Source organism: Symphalangus syndactylus, chromosome 6 (genome assembly GCF_028878055.3).
Source record: "Symphalangus syndactylus isolate Jambi chromosome 6, NHGRI_mSymSyn1-v2.1_pri, whole genome shotgun sequence".
NCBI classification, from domain to species: domain Eukaryota; kingdom Metazoa; phylum Chordata; class Mammalia; order Primates; family Hylobatidae; genus Symphalangus; species Symphalangus syndactylus.
In genome coordinates this window covers 145,293,922-145,307,109 of record NC_072428.2, presented here as the reverse complement: position 1 = coordinate 145,307,109, position 13,188 = coordinate 145,293,922, and positions in this window count along the sequence as shown.

Genomic DNA, 13,188 nt, shown 5'->3' with positions numbered 1-13,188 from the left:
GGGAAATATGGGGCAGACACGCAGGGAATGCCGGTCAGTTACAAGATTTGGCAAGAAAGCAGCAGAGTGCCTGCCCGGGAGGCGGGCGGGCCTGCGGGGAGCCAGCTCATCCTCGGCGCAGGTGCTCCATCCTTCCAGAGGGTGATCCACTCTAGGAGGCCGAGAAGCCCAGGAAGTGGCTTCCGTATAACTTCCCACAAATGAGGCACAAAACCCTTCGTGAGCCCTGCCGTTTCCGGGCACTCCCTGGGATTTATGTTCCAGGACAGAGCTGGGCAAATTTTGGCCTCCAGGACAAATCTGGTCCAAGGCCTGTTTTCACACAGCCCCTGAGCTGAGACTGTTTCTACATTCTTAAAATGTTTAAAAACAAAAAATCTAAAGAAGACTGCTATTCCCTGACATGGGACAATTCTGTGAAACTCAAATTTCAGTGTCCATCCATAAAGTTTTATTGAAACACACCCACACTCACTCACGTGTTGTCTGGAGCAGCCTCTCCGCCAGCCCAGAGGAAAGCCACAGAAACCACCCGGCCCGCACAGCCTGGTATTTACTCTCTGGCTCTCTGCCCAAGTTTGCCAACCCTCTTTCTAGGATTTTGGATTGAAATCAAGCTTGGTGTTAGGGGCTGGGGGCTGAGGGCAGGAGCTGGAACACAGTGCCCTGTCTACCATCGCAGCGTATTTCTCAATTAGAATTGCCCACTCACTCCTGCTTCTTCCTGAGAGCCATAGGGGCCTCAGGAGGTTAACAAGTCCAGGAAGACCCCGGAGGCAGCCACGTCTGCCTGGTAGGGCAACAGCACCCTTCGATGCTGATCAGGTGTGAGCTAAACTGCGAGACACACCCTTCACAGGCACACCTTGTGCAGGAGAGGCGGGGCCCAGACACAGCCCTTGGAGTCCCCAGAGCAGTTAGCAGAAGCCGCACCGTGTTACTCTTCTCATCTGTGCAGTTCACCCCACAGTGAGAAAACAGGAAGTCTGGATTTGGAGATGACTTTCTTTTCTTTTTTTGGCTGAGCTTAATTTTCTCAAATTAAGACCAAAAAATTTGTAATTCACATTTCACTCTATAAACAAGCGCTGGGTCCTCCTGCAGGGAGGCATGAGGGTGGGTATGGAGGGTTGCATTTTAACGGCTGTCTCTGGTTTTCAAGATGAAGGCAGCTGTGTTTTCAGATGGGGCAAAGAGGTTGAAACAAGAGGGTTGAAACATCAGAAAACTGAAGATATAGTAGAAGAGAGATTATGCCAGGAATCAAACGAAAAAACTCTCCCCCACACAGAATTGATTCCTGGATGGAATCCTCCACCCCAGGTGAGGGCCCAAGCGTTTGCTTCCAGGGGAAGTGGACAGCAACGCCCGTTCCACTTGCGAAAGTTCCTGCCTCCAGATCTGAGGTTAGCGTGAGGATGTGCCTCAGAACCCCGCAACCTAAAGCCAGCAAAACAAACCCACTGCCTCTGCGAGGAGCGTCAAGGCCCCCACCCTTGAGAGTCTGTTCAGCCCATGGCTTAGGTCTCAGAATCCCAGCTGAAGGCCTCTGGCCAGAACTCTGCAGCTCTCATGGCCCAGGCGGCCCACCTAGCAGGCAGGCCCCACCGGCCAGGAGCCTCCGCAGAGGAATGGGGCTGTGGAGAGGACAATGTGGTCCCTGCCATTTCAGAAAGAGGGTGGGAGCCTCCGGGCAGCCCGGGAAGCCAAGGCACGCTTGAGCCTGCCCGTGTTTACTCCACTCCACGGCGCGCCATTCTAACGGCTGCTGTTCTTCTTACTGCTCTGTGAGTGGCAGGGGACAGCACAATCTTCCCTCCCGTGCCTGGGGCCTCGGAGGGTGGAGTGAGCCTCGGCCCAGTGTCCAGGTTCCTACCTCCCAAAGATTCCGGCTGGGGCACTATCCTGGGCCTGGTTCCCCCAGCGCCAAGCTGCAGAGCGCCGGGCACCACCCGTGAGAGAAGCAGCCTCGCGTGCCCTGGAGCCCATCCACAGTTTGGATCCGCACCGAACACCAGCAGACTGCAGCAGGAGGCTCCTTCTGCGGTTCCAACTCGGCTTCCGAGGGATGCAGGCCAGTGCTCTCCTCCTCTCCAGCCCTGGTCAAGCCAGGGCTCCCGGTGGTCTTTCAGCCCCCACAGCCTCCGCGTGTAAAAGGCACTGGCAGCACAGGGTGGGCGTTTGGCTACTTTACCTACCCACGTCCGGGCTCTCTCCTCTCCCTGCACCTCCATGCTCTCCCCAGAATTGCAGGGTGCTGGGTGCAGGTGACACCTGCCATTGTACCAGCTCCCGGCGTCTTCTCCAGAAGTGTCCAGGGACCGGGGGAAGCTGGGGTCCCAGTGCTGTGAGGAGCTGCCGACTTGGGGCCCGGGGCTGTGAGGAGCCATGGGTCCCGGAGCTGTGGGGAGCCGAGGACTTGGGGCCTGGGACTGGGGGGAGCTGTGGACCCGGGGCTGGAGGGAGCCGGGGTCCTGGGGCTGGAAGGAGCCGAGACTTGGGGCCCAGGGCTGGAGAGAGCCATGGACTTGGGGCCTGGGGCTAGGGGGAGCCGCAGGTCGGGGGTGGGGGGAGCTGGGGTCCGGGGGCTGGAAGGAGCCATGGACTTGGGGCCTGGGGCTGAGGGGAGCCGAGGGTCAGGGGTTGGGGGGAGCCGGGGTCCGGGGACTGAGGGGAGCTGGGGTCCCAGGGCTGGGGGGAGCCGGGGTCCCGGGGCTGGTAGGAGCCATGGACTTGGGGCCCGGGGCTGGAGGAAGCCATGGACCCGGGGCTGGGGGGAACCGGGGTCCCGGGGCTGGAGGGAGCCATGCACTTGGGGCCTGGGGCTGGGGGGAGCCGGGTCGGGGGCTGGGGGGAGCCGGGATCCCGGGGCTGGAGGGAGCCTTGCAGTTGGGGCCCGGGGCTGGAGGGAGCGGTGGCTGGAGGGAGCCGTCCCCGCGCTGCCCTGGTGGAGTCCGCGCGCCCTCTGGTGGTCGCCTCGGGGAAACGCCGCGGGGCCGCAGCCGGCGGTCCGACAGCCCAGGTGAGCCCCTAAGGATTCAAGCGTCAGAGTCCCTTCAAACCGAGGGCAGATGACTACAGGCCACCTCCATCCCCGGGAGCGTCAAGGAGGGGCAGCGATATGAGAGCCTTCCTCTCCAGAGGGGTCAGTTCAGCCTCGTGGTGCTGGGGCCGGCCCGGAGAGGCCGCCCTGAGTCCGGGACCCGCAGGAGGCCTCAGCCAAAAACACAGAGGAAGGGGCGTGGGAGAGTGAGGGGATGGTGCCGGCCGTCAGCACAAGAGAGGAAAGAAATAGAAAAATCTGGAAATCAGGAAAAGTATTGGCTGAGGGCAGAGGGCAAAGGCCACCTCTGACATCTGACCCTGATAGCGACCGAGTCCCGAGCGTCCAGAGCTGTCCTGAGGGTTCCACGGGAAACCTCGTCCTGTCACCACGACTCCCTCTGTGCAGATGGAAGAGCGGGTCTCAGAGGGGGCGCAAGGTCTCGCGGGGAGCAGGGAGCGGCACAGACTTGGCCGGGGCCACCCACCCACTGCAGCAGCCCCTTCCCTCCAGCCCATCTTCTCTAGCTCCAGAAGCAGGTCTCAGGATGAACTAACAGATGTGCCAGGCGGGGAAGGCCAGGGCTCTGGGAGTGCGGAGGAGGGGATGGGGACAGCCAGGCCCAGGGTCGCCGAGCCCTGGACAGAGGTGCATGGGCAGAAACAGTGTTCGCTCTGAAACAGGGACAGGTGGTGTCCTCTCGTAGTCAAAGCCTGAGTGGAAAGCGTTCTAGGACATATGAGAACCCAGGTGAAGAGATGGAGCGTTTCTGCTAACCCTAAGGAACACTCCTCTGGAATCCAGGTTGGTGAAACACAAAGGCTGCCCCACCACTAGCAAGTGCTTAGAGCCTGGGTCCCAGCCAGGCAGGCGGCAACGCAAGGCCAGCATCAGAAGGACCCAGGGGCCGGACCGAGGCTGGCCGTCCTGGGATAGGAGACCCTCCCCAGCGCCACAGAAGGCCCCACTCTCTGGGTGGTGACCAGCTGCCCCAGGGATGCCCTGCCTTGAGGTTGGATCTAAAAAACCACCTCTTTCAGCTTTTTCTCCTTTGTCACAAAAAAAGTTTCAGAAATAAAACTCGCTGGAAGATTGTTATGACATGCACAGAAGCCGTGTCAGGCTGAGTGTGCAGCAACCATGTGGGATGACGGGCCACACACACCCGGGAGCACACCCTCACCGCAGCACCTGCACACGTGGGTCACACCAAAGCCAGAGTTTGCTAAGAATATCTACCCTACACCGCAGTATCGTCTCTTTATTCAAGCCGGCAACTAATTGATTTCAGGACCCACTAGTGGGTTGTGGGAGCAATTTTAAAGTCCCTGCTCTGTGTCCAGGGCCACATCAAGAATGAAAGAAGGGAGTAGTGAGGGAGCCCCAGCCCTGGATGCCCCTCCCTGGGGAATGCCTGCCCTGAACACCCGACCAGCCAGGCAGAGTGGGGCAGAGGCGCAGCCCACCCTTCCACGGCAGGCGAGCCATAGGCACCTCTCCCAAGACCCCTCAGCGAATGTGCCAACCCTGCCAACCTCTCCTCTGGTCACAGCTCACCCTCTGTTCCAGACACTGGAAGTTTCCTTGCTCCATTGGGAGGGCTGTGAGCATACATGAGGGAAAGACCCCAGGAGAAGAGAAAAGAGAAGGAAAGAGAAGTGGCTGAGATGTGCCCAGGACTTCCACGAGGTGTATTGGAAGAATTCTGCCCAGAGAATTGACCTCAGCCAAAAAAAAAAAAAAAAGCTTAGAATCATCAAGCAATTATTACAACTGTGGAAAAAGATAAATGAATGTACAAAGCTCCCAGGCAATGCATCAAATCGTCCAAGGCAGAGACAGATCGTATGCAGCCCGTAGAGATTTCAGCTGTTGCTAAGATGAAGCATTGGCTGGAATTAGGCAGCACACCAACACGTGGTGGAGTTTCAGTAACTTTATTTATTTATTTATTTATTTTTATTTTTATTTTTTTGTTTGAGTTGGAGTCTCGCTCTGTTGCCCAGGCTGGAGTGCAGTGGCATGATCTCAGCTCACTGCAACCTCTGCCTCCCAGGTTCAAACAATTCTCCTGCTTCAGCCTCCCAAATAAGTGAGATGACAGTCATGTGCCACCATGCCCAGCTAATTTTTGTATTTTTAGTAGAGACAGGGTTTCGCCATGTTGGCCAGGCTGGTCTCGAACTCCTGACCTCAGATGATCCACCCGCCTCGGCCTCCCAAAGTGCTGGGATTACAGGTGTGAGCCACCGTGCCCAGCCGGATTTCAGTAACTTGAAAAAATACAGGCAGATTTGTTCTATTTGCTATACTTTCCTAGTTCAATGCAAGGAACGCACTTCCAGAACACAAGACGATGAACTAATTTTAAAATGCACAGACCGAGGATCCCATCCAAGGCATCATAGGCCACTGTGGGCCTCTGGTCCTGCCCACACCCCCCCTCCTGAGCCCCTCTCTCTCCCACAGCCCATCACATCCCGGGCTGAGGTGCCCAGGCAGCCTTGGTGAACACCAACCAGGGCGAGGGCAAGGAGGCAGCTGTGAGATGGGGGGGTCTCAGCCACCTGCCTGGGCATGGTCGACAGAATGCCAGCTGACATGCCCCAACCCTGGCACCTCTTCCCAGTTCTGTAATTTAAAATAACTCCATGTGATCCCCCACGCTGGGGCCACAGGCAGGGCAGGAGGTGGCCCTAGGTCCCCAGACACCTGCAGAGGCCCAAGCTGTCCCTGAACACCACAGCAGCCACAGCGACCCTCCCAGCAGGCGAGCGAAGCTATTTATAGGCAGAGTGCTGGTGTCAGTCCTCAAAGACTAGGTGTTCAGTCAAAAAAGACCCTTTTTAGGTCAGGGAAATAAGTTTAAAAATACTTCTGTCTGCAAGTGTGCCAGACGGAGGGTGGAGGCTTTCACCGTCTTGAGCAGCCCAGGGGAGCTTCCTCCAGTGGGACCTGCTAGACCAGGGCAGGCCTACCTACCTCCCACACCTGCCCCGGGCCCTGGCTGGGCACACCCAGCAGCTCTCCCTGTCACGTCGTGTCCCACTGCCCAGCCCTACCAGCCTCTGGGGTGGGATTTCACCGCTGCTCCTCCCACCCCTCCTGCAGCCTGTGACCTTGGCCTCCACCAAGGAGCATGTGGGGCCCTGGGGCCTGCAGGAGATACTGGGCTCTGGCCCCTCTGTGTCCGTGCCACAGAGACACAGATCTGCTGGCTGCCACCGGAGCCACTGGGGTGTCCAAGGGGATGGCTGTGTATGAGTGTGTATTTGTCCATGTATGAGTATGAGTTTGTGTCTCTGTCTGCATATGTGTGTCTGCGTGTGCATGCATGCATGTGTGTGTGAATGTGCATATGTGTGTGGGCATGTGAAGTGCGTGTGTGTGTGTCTGAGTGTGCATGTGAATGGTGTATATGAGTGTGTGAATGTGTATATGTCAGTGTATGAGTGTGTGTGAATGGTGTATGTGTGTATCTGTGTATGTGTGTGAATGTGCATGTGTCTGTGTGTGTGTCTGTATGAATGTGTGAATGTGCATGTGTGAATGTATGAGTGTGTGTTAATGTGCACGTGTGTGTGAATGTGCATGTGTGTGTGAATGTGCACATGTGTGAATGTGCATGTGTGTCTATATGTGAATGTGCATGTGTGTGTGTGAATGTGCATATGTGAGTGTGAATGTGCGTGTGTGAATGTGAATTTGTGTGTGTGTATGAGTGTGTGTGAATGTGCATGTGCGAGTGTGAGTGTGCATATGTCTGAGTGTGAGTGTGCATCCTGTGCACGAGTGCGTGAGAAAGAGGCACAGAGGGGCAGGGGATGAGGCATGAGGGGAGAAGGGCTGGGTACTGTTTTCAGGGCCAGCCTCACACTGGGTTGGAATTAGCATTCCCGACCACACCTCAATTCAGGGGCATCTAAACCACTGAGCAGGAGAGCGACAGCTTGGAATAGAATCCTCTAGCCTAGGGGAGGAGAACATCTAAGGCACAGCTTAAACACCAAATCCCTCTCCGAGAAGAGGGGAGGGCCCCTGGGACAGGGCCCGTGAGGCAAGTAGGGCACAGGAACTTGTGGGCTGGGTGTGGACACTCCTTCCCCAGGGCAAGAGGCAGAGCCGGGGAGCTTGGGTGAACGGTGTCTCATCAGCTCCAGCGGGAGTGTCGGAGGACACAGGCCATGAAGAGAAGGGGGATCACGGAGAGAATGAGAGTGGGGCCACAGAGGGAGACAGAGAGAGAGGCCAATGAAGAGAGAGAGAGTGGGGCCATGGGGGGAGGGGGAGGGGAGGGAGAGAGAGAGAGAGCAAGGCCTTGGAGAGAGGGAGAGAGAGCAGGGCCAAGAGGGCCACTGAGAGAGAGAGAGAGAGGGAGAGAGAGAGTGGGGCCACGAAGAGAGGGAAGGACTATGGAGAGAGGGAGGGATTATGGAGAGGGGGGGGGATTATGGAGAGGGGGAGGGATTATGGAGGGGGGATTATGGAGAGAGGGAGGGATTATGGAGAGAGGGAGGGATTATGGAGAGAGGGGGGATTATGGAGAGAGGGGGGATTATGGAGAGAGGGAGGGATTATGGAGGGAGGGAGGGATTATGGAGAGAGGGGGGATTATGGAGGGAGGGATTATGGAGAGAGGGAGGGATTATGGAGAGAGGGAGGGATTATGGAGAGAGGGGGGATTATGGAGAGAGGGGGGATTATGGAGAGAGGGAGGGATTATGGAGGGAGGGATTATGGAGGGGGGATTATGGAGAGAGGGAGGGATTATGGAGAGGGGGAGGGATTATGGAGAGAGGGAGGGATTATGGAGAGGGGGAGGGATTATGGAGAGGGGGAGGGATTATGGAGGGGGGATTATGGAGAGAGGGAGGGATTATGGAGAGAGGGAGGGATTATGGAGAGAGGGGGGATTATGGAGAGAGGGAGGGATTATGGAGGGAGGGATTATGGAGAGAGGGAGGGATTATGGAGAGAGGGAGGGATTATGGAGAGAGGGGGGATTATGGAGAGAGGGTGGGATTATGGAGAGAGGGAGGGATTATGGAGAGAGGGAGGGATTATGGAGGGAGGGATTATGGAGAGAGGGAGGGATTATGGAGAGAGGGGGGATTATGGAGAGAGGGAGGGATTATGGAGAGAGGGAGGGATTATGGAGAGAGGGAGGGATTATGGAGAGGGGGAATGGATTATGGAGAGGGGGATGGATTATGGAGAGAGGGAGGGATTATGGAGGGGGGAGGGATTATGGAGAGGGAGGGATTATGGAGAGAGGGAGGGATTATGGAGGGGGGATTATGGAGAGGGGGAGGGATTATGGAGAGAGGGAGGGATTATGGAGAGAGGGAGGGATTATGGAGAGGGGGAGGGATTATGGAGAGGGGGAGGGATTATGGAGGGGGGATTATGGAGAGGGGGAGGGATTATGGAGAGGGGGAGGGATTATGGAGGGGGGAGGGATTATGGAGAGGGGATTATGGAGGGGGGATTATGGAGAGGGGGATGGATTATGGAGAGGGGGAGGGATTATGGAGAGAGGGAGGGACTATGGGGGGGGAGGGATTATGGAGGGGGGATTATGGAGAGGGGGAGGGATTATGGAGAGAGGGATGGATTATGGAGAGAGGGAGGGATTATGGAGAGGGGGAGGGATTATGGAGGGGGATTATGGAGAGGGGGAAAGATTATGGAGAGGGGATTATGGAGAGGGAAAGGGATTATGGAGGGGGGATTATGGAGAGGGGGAGGGATTATGGAGGGGGGATTATGGATGGGGGGATGGATTATGGAGAGGGGGATGGATTATGGAGAGAGGGAGGGATTATGGAGAGAGGGAGGGATTATGGAGAGAGGGAGGGATTATGGAGAGGGGGAGGGATTATGGAGAGAGGGAGGGATTATGGAGAGAGGGAGGGATTATGGAGAGAGGGAGGGATTATGGAGAGGGGGATGGATTATGGAGAGAGGGAGGGATTATGGAGAGGGGGAGGGAGAGCCGCCCATCTTCTTCAGTGGCTCAGTCATGGTAGAGCCTATCTGTGAAGAAACTTTTGATTCAAGCTGGCCCTATTCTGGGGCTAAAGAAGATCTGAAAGAATTCCTCCACTCTTCCCTGAAATGTCGTAGGATCTCGTGTGTGGGCGGGGGAAGACACATTCTTCACATGCAACCCTTAGCGGGTGGGTTCTATCTTTCGTTCGAGTTGTTCTGTTCTCCGCCCATCCTATCACTGATGAAAGTAACAGTGGTTCTGAGGCCGCCTTCGCCTTTGACTTCCGGATGGTGCTGGCGGGTCTCCTCAGATCACAGACAAGGAAGCTTAACTTGGAGAAGGTAAATGGTTTTCCACACTGCGCAGCTAAGGGTGGGAACCAGGAAATGTTCTTCTTTGGCGCTCACGGTCTGCGTGGTTCCTTGCACCGTCCAGACGAAGCCAGAGCAGGGGAAGCTGTCCAGAGCAAGCCCAGACCCCGCACCGCTGTCATTCTTCCCAAACACCCTCCCTTTTGCGGGGCCCATTCCAGCTTCCACCTTTGCGCTTAGTCTTTCTCGCAAACGGCAATGCCCACCTCTTCTTTCCAGGTCTTTACATTCTACGTGACAGACATAGAGTTCAGGGCCAGCCCCGGAGTTCCGAGGGGGATGAATGCTGGGAGGAAGAAGACGGGGAGGGAGTTCTCAGGACACGACCGTATTTAGAGTTGCCATGCCTCGGGAGATGCTCGTTCTCCTAACCTGGGGTTCCGATGGAGGCGGAAGTCAATGCATCTTTTTAAAAATTTGGCCATAAGTTACCAAAGCCTTTGCATTTGTATGTATTCACTGACTCAGTAATTTTAATCAATTAGAATTTATACCAAGGAAATGATTATGGATTTGCACATGACATAGCCACTAGTATGTTTTCGACAGTAGTATTTATAGTAGAACAAATTTGGGCAGCAGCCTAAATTACCATCACTAGGGAATTGATTAAGGAAATTAAGACACATCCACATAATGGGATTGCTACTCAGTTATGTAAGGTGACTGGGGAAGAATATTTAACCTCCTCAGCAAATATTTACCATACATTGCGTGGTGACAAGAGCTGCTTCCGTAACTCAGTGTTCACCCTGGTCCACTTGGGTGTGTGTGTATGTGCGTGTGTGCAGGGACCTACTCTCTGGGCGATGCAATTACAAGTGACTTTGTTTTCGCCCTTTCCTCCTCTGTATTTTCCAAATTTGTCTCAATGACAACTTAGCTCTTTGTAAGAAAAAATAAAACATTTTAATTTAAAAATGTTTAAGAAATGATTTGTTTTGTTTCTACTTTCCTCTCTAAATCCATGCTGGTTTTTACCTGATCAGGAGAACATCCTGGAACAGCCGCCAGGGAGCTGGCTGGGTGCACATTTGAGAGATTTGGGGCCTCGGCTTTTGCTATTGCTTCCAAAGCCAATGGTGTAGTTTTTTTTTGTTTTGTTTTGTTTTTAAGGAATATCTGAAACGATCGTCTTCAACCTTTGATGGTGATGTTCACTTTTTAAGTAATCAGAGCCATTCAGAGAAGGATCTTGTGGACTGTGGGGTGAAAAAGAACTAGGTGGGCTGGCCATGAAGCCATGAGGTTTGCCTTCACGCCAGGCTAAACACTGGTGCCCCAAAAGGCCTTTCTCAAATATTCTCACCCATGGAAAAAGTGTACATTTTCCCGATGGCTCCATGGGGCTGGAGCCCCGGGTCCCAGGTCTGCTGCAAGACCCGCGATGTCCCGGGCAAGCCAGGGCAGCTCTGCCGGCTCGGGACACACAAAGGCCAGGTGCTGGTGTCCTCAGGCGTTTTTTAGCCCTGCCGTGGAGCCACCTCTTTGCCACCAGAACTGCATGCTTCACGCGGACAAGGCTGGACTGTGCCGTCCGCTGCCGCGCCGCACTGTGTCCATCACCGCAGGAGACCCACTGTGTCCATCACCGCAGAAACGCCACACGGTGGCATTCAGTAAATATCAAGCTCATGAATGAGTGAACGAATAAGAAATCGATGGGAGGCCGGGCGCGGTGGCTCACGCCTATAATCCCAGCACTTTGGGAGGCCGAGGCGGGCGGATCACGAGGTCAGGAGATTGAGACCATCCCAGCTAACACAGTGAAACTCCGTCTCTACTAAAAATACAAAAAAAATTAGCCGGTCGTGGTGGCGGGCCCCTGTAGTCCCAGCTACTCGGGAGGCTGAGGCAGGAGAATGGCGTGAACCCGGGAGGCTGAGCTGGCAGTGAGCTGAGATTACGCCACTGCACTCCAGCCTGGGCGACAGAGCGAGACTCCGTCTCAAAAAAAAAAAGAAACCGATGAACAAATGCGACAGCACCAGTGTCTCTGGGTGGGTTAGACACGCACAAGCCCAGGCGTCTGGGAACAGCCAGCACCGGGAAGCAAAGGCCGCCCAGCGGGTGTGAGAGCCCTGACCTGGAACAAGTCCTGCAGGCTCCTGCACAGCTTCTCCTCATGGGGTCTGGCCCAGCCGGTGGCATCTCTGGACCCCGCATCCACTTACACAGGGATTCTGCCAGGAGCAGGCTCAGGGAGGGGCTGGAAGGACTTCCTCCGGGTCATGGGAGGGGAGGCTGGCCGGCACCTATTATATCCCTTGGCTGCCACAAAGCAAGCAGGACAGACCCCAGAAAGGCCTGTTGGAACAGGAGAGGCTGCGTTTAGGCCTGCGCGGCTGCGTGAAACAGGGAAACACTTGCTTTTCCCTCCCCCAGGGATGCCGTGGAGCAAGAAGCCACATGGGGAGGCACCTGGCACAGCCGAACGGGGGCCGATGAATGCGGCAGGTGGAAGCCCTGGTCGTGCTCAGTTTTCTCTTGTCCCGAAAGGACGCTGGTGACCATGTGGGGACCCACACAGCCTGGGTGGGATGCTGGGCAGGGTTACGGACATGGCCAGTGTGGCAGGCAGGGAGCAGGACGGGCTCCTGCCCAGGGCTGGGCTGCTCGTGGGGGATGTGGGGCGTGTTGGTGCTCAGGGGGTTCACTGTTCTCTTCCCGGCGCAAGCGTGGCCTCAGGAAGACGGGGTTCACCCAGCGTTGCTCTGCGTCAGCCCCTTCCCTGGCTGTGACTCAGCCCCAACGGAATCAGGGCAAGAGCCAGTCGTGGACCAGAGGACACCGGTGCTGGAGAGGGAGACGGCCCCCAGGCTGCGCGGGCGGCTGCGATTGATCATTGTCCAAGCGTGGATGGGGCTCGTCCTGGCCAACCGCGTCACTCAAAGCCCGCGGGGCCCGGTCCCTGTGCTGGAGCCCCATGGCAGTCCTTGCACATCCGGCTGAGCAGCGGACCCTGCCCTCCCCGCCCTCGCAGGCCCAAGGCCGATTGTCGCTTTGTTACTTCGCTGGCTGTGGTTTTGGTTGGATTTTTTTGTTTGTTTGTTTTTTGAGACGGAGTCTCACTCTGTCGCCCAGGCTGGAGTGCAGTGGCGCAATCTCGGCTCACTGCAAGCTCCGCCTCCCGGGTTCACGCCATTCTCCTGCCTCAGCCTCTCTGAGTAGCTGGGACTACAGGCGCCCGCCACCACGCCCGGCTAATTTTTTGTATTTTTAGTAGAGACGGGGTTTCACCGTGTTAGCCAGGATGGTCTCGATCTCCTGACCTTGTGATCCGCCCTCCTCAGCCTCCCAAAGTGCTGGGATTACAGGCGTGAGCCACCGCGCCTGGCCTTGGTTGGATTTTTAGCTGTCGATGTGCTAAGGGCTCCGCCTGGGGAAACCTGAATACATTGCGAGGTTAAGAACAGAAGTGCGGGCCAGACACTCGATGTTCCCACAGCCCGACCCTCTGGGTGGACACAGATGGTGTGAGCGGAGCCGGCATTGACCGTCCAGGCCCGAGGGTGGGGGGAACAGAGGAGACCCAGGTGGCTTCAATGTCCTGGCTATCAGGAGCCTAAGGCAAACTTTTCATACGAAACTGGAATGTGTGAAAACACACTGTTTAAAAACACTAGTTGCTAACTTGTTCTTTCTTAACAAATTGTAATCCTCAAAGGGCCAGAAAGGAGAGGGCAGGCCCAGGGGACAGCTCTCCGTGGGTTTCTGGGCGTGTCCGGGAATAGGTGGGGCTGCTGTGGGGGAGCGAAGTGGGGAGAAGAGGGAAGAGAGAG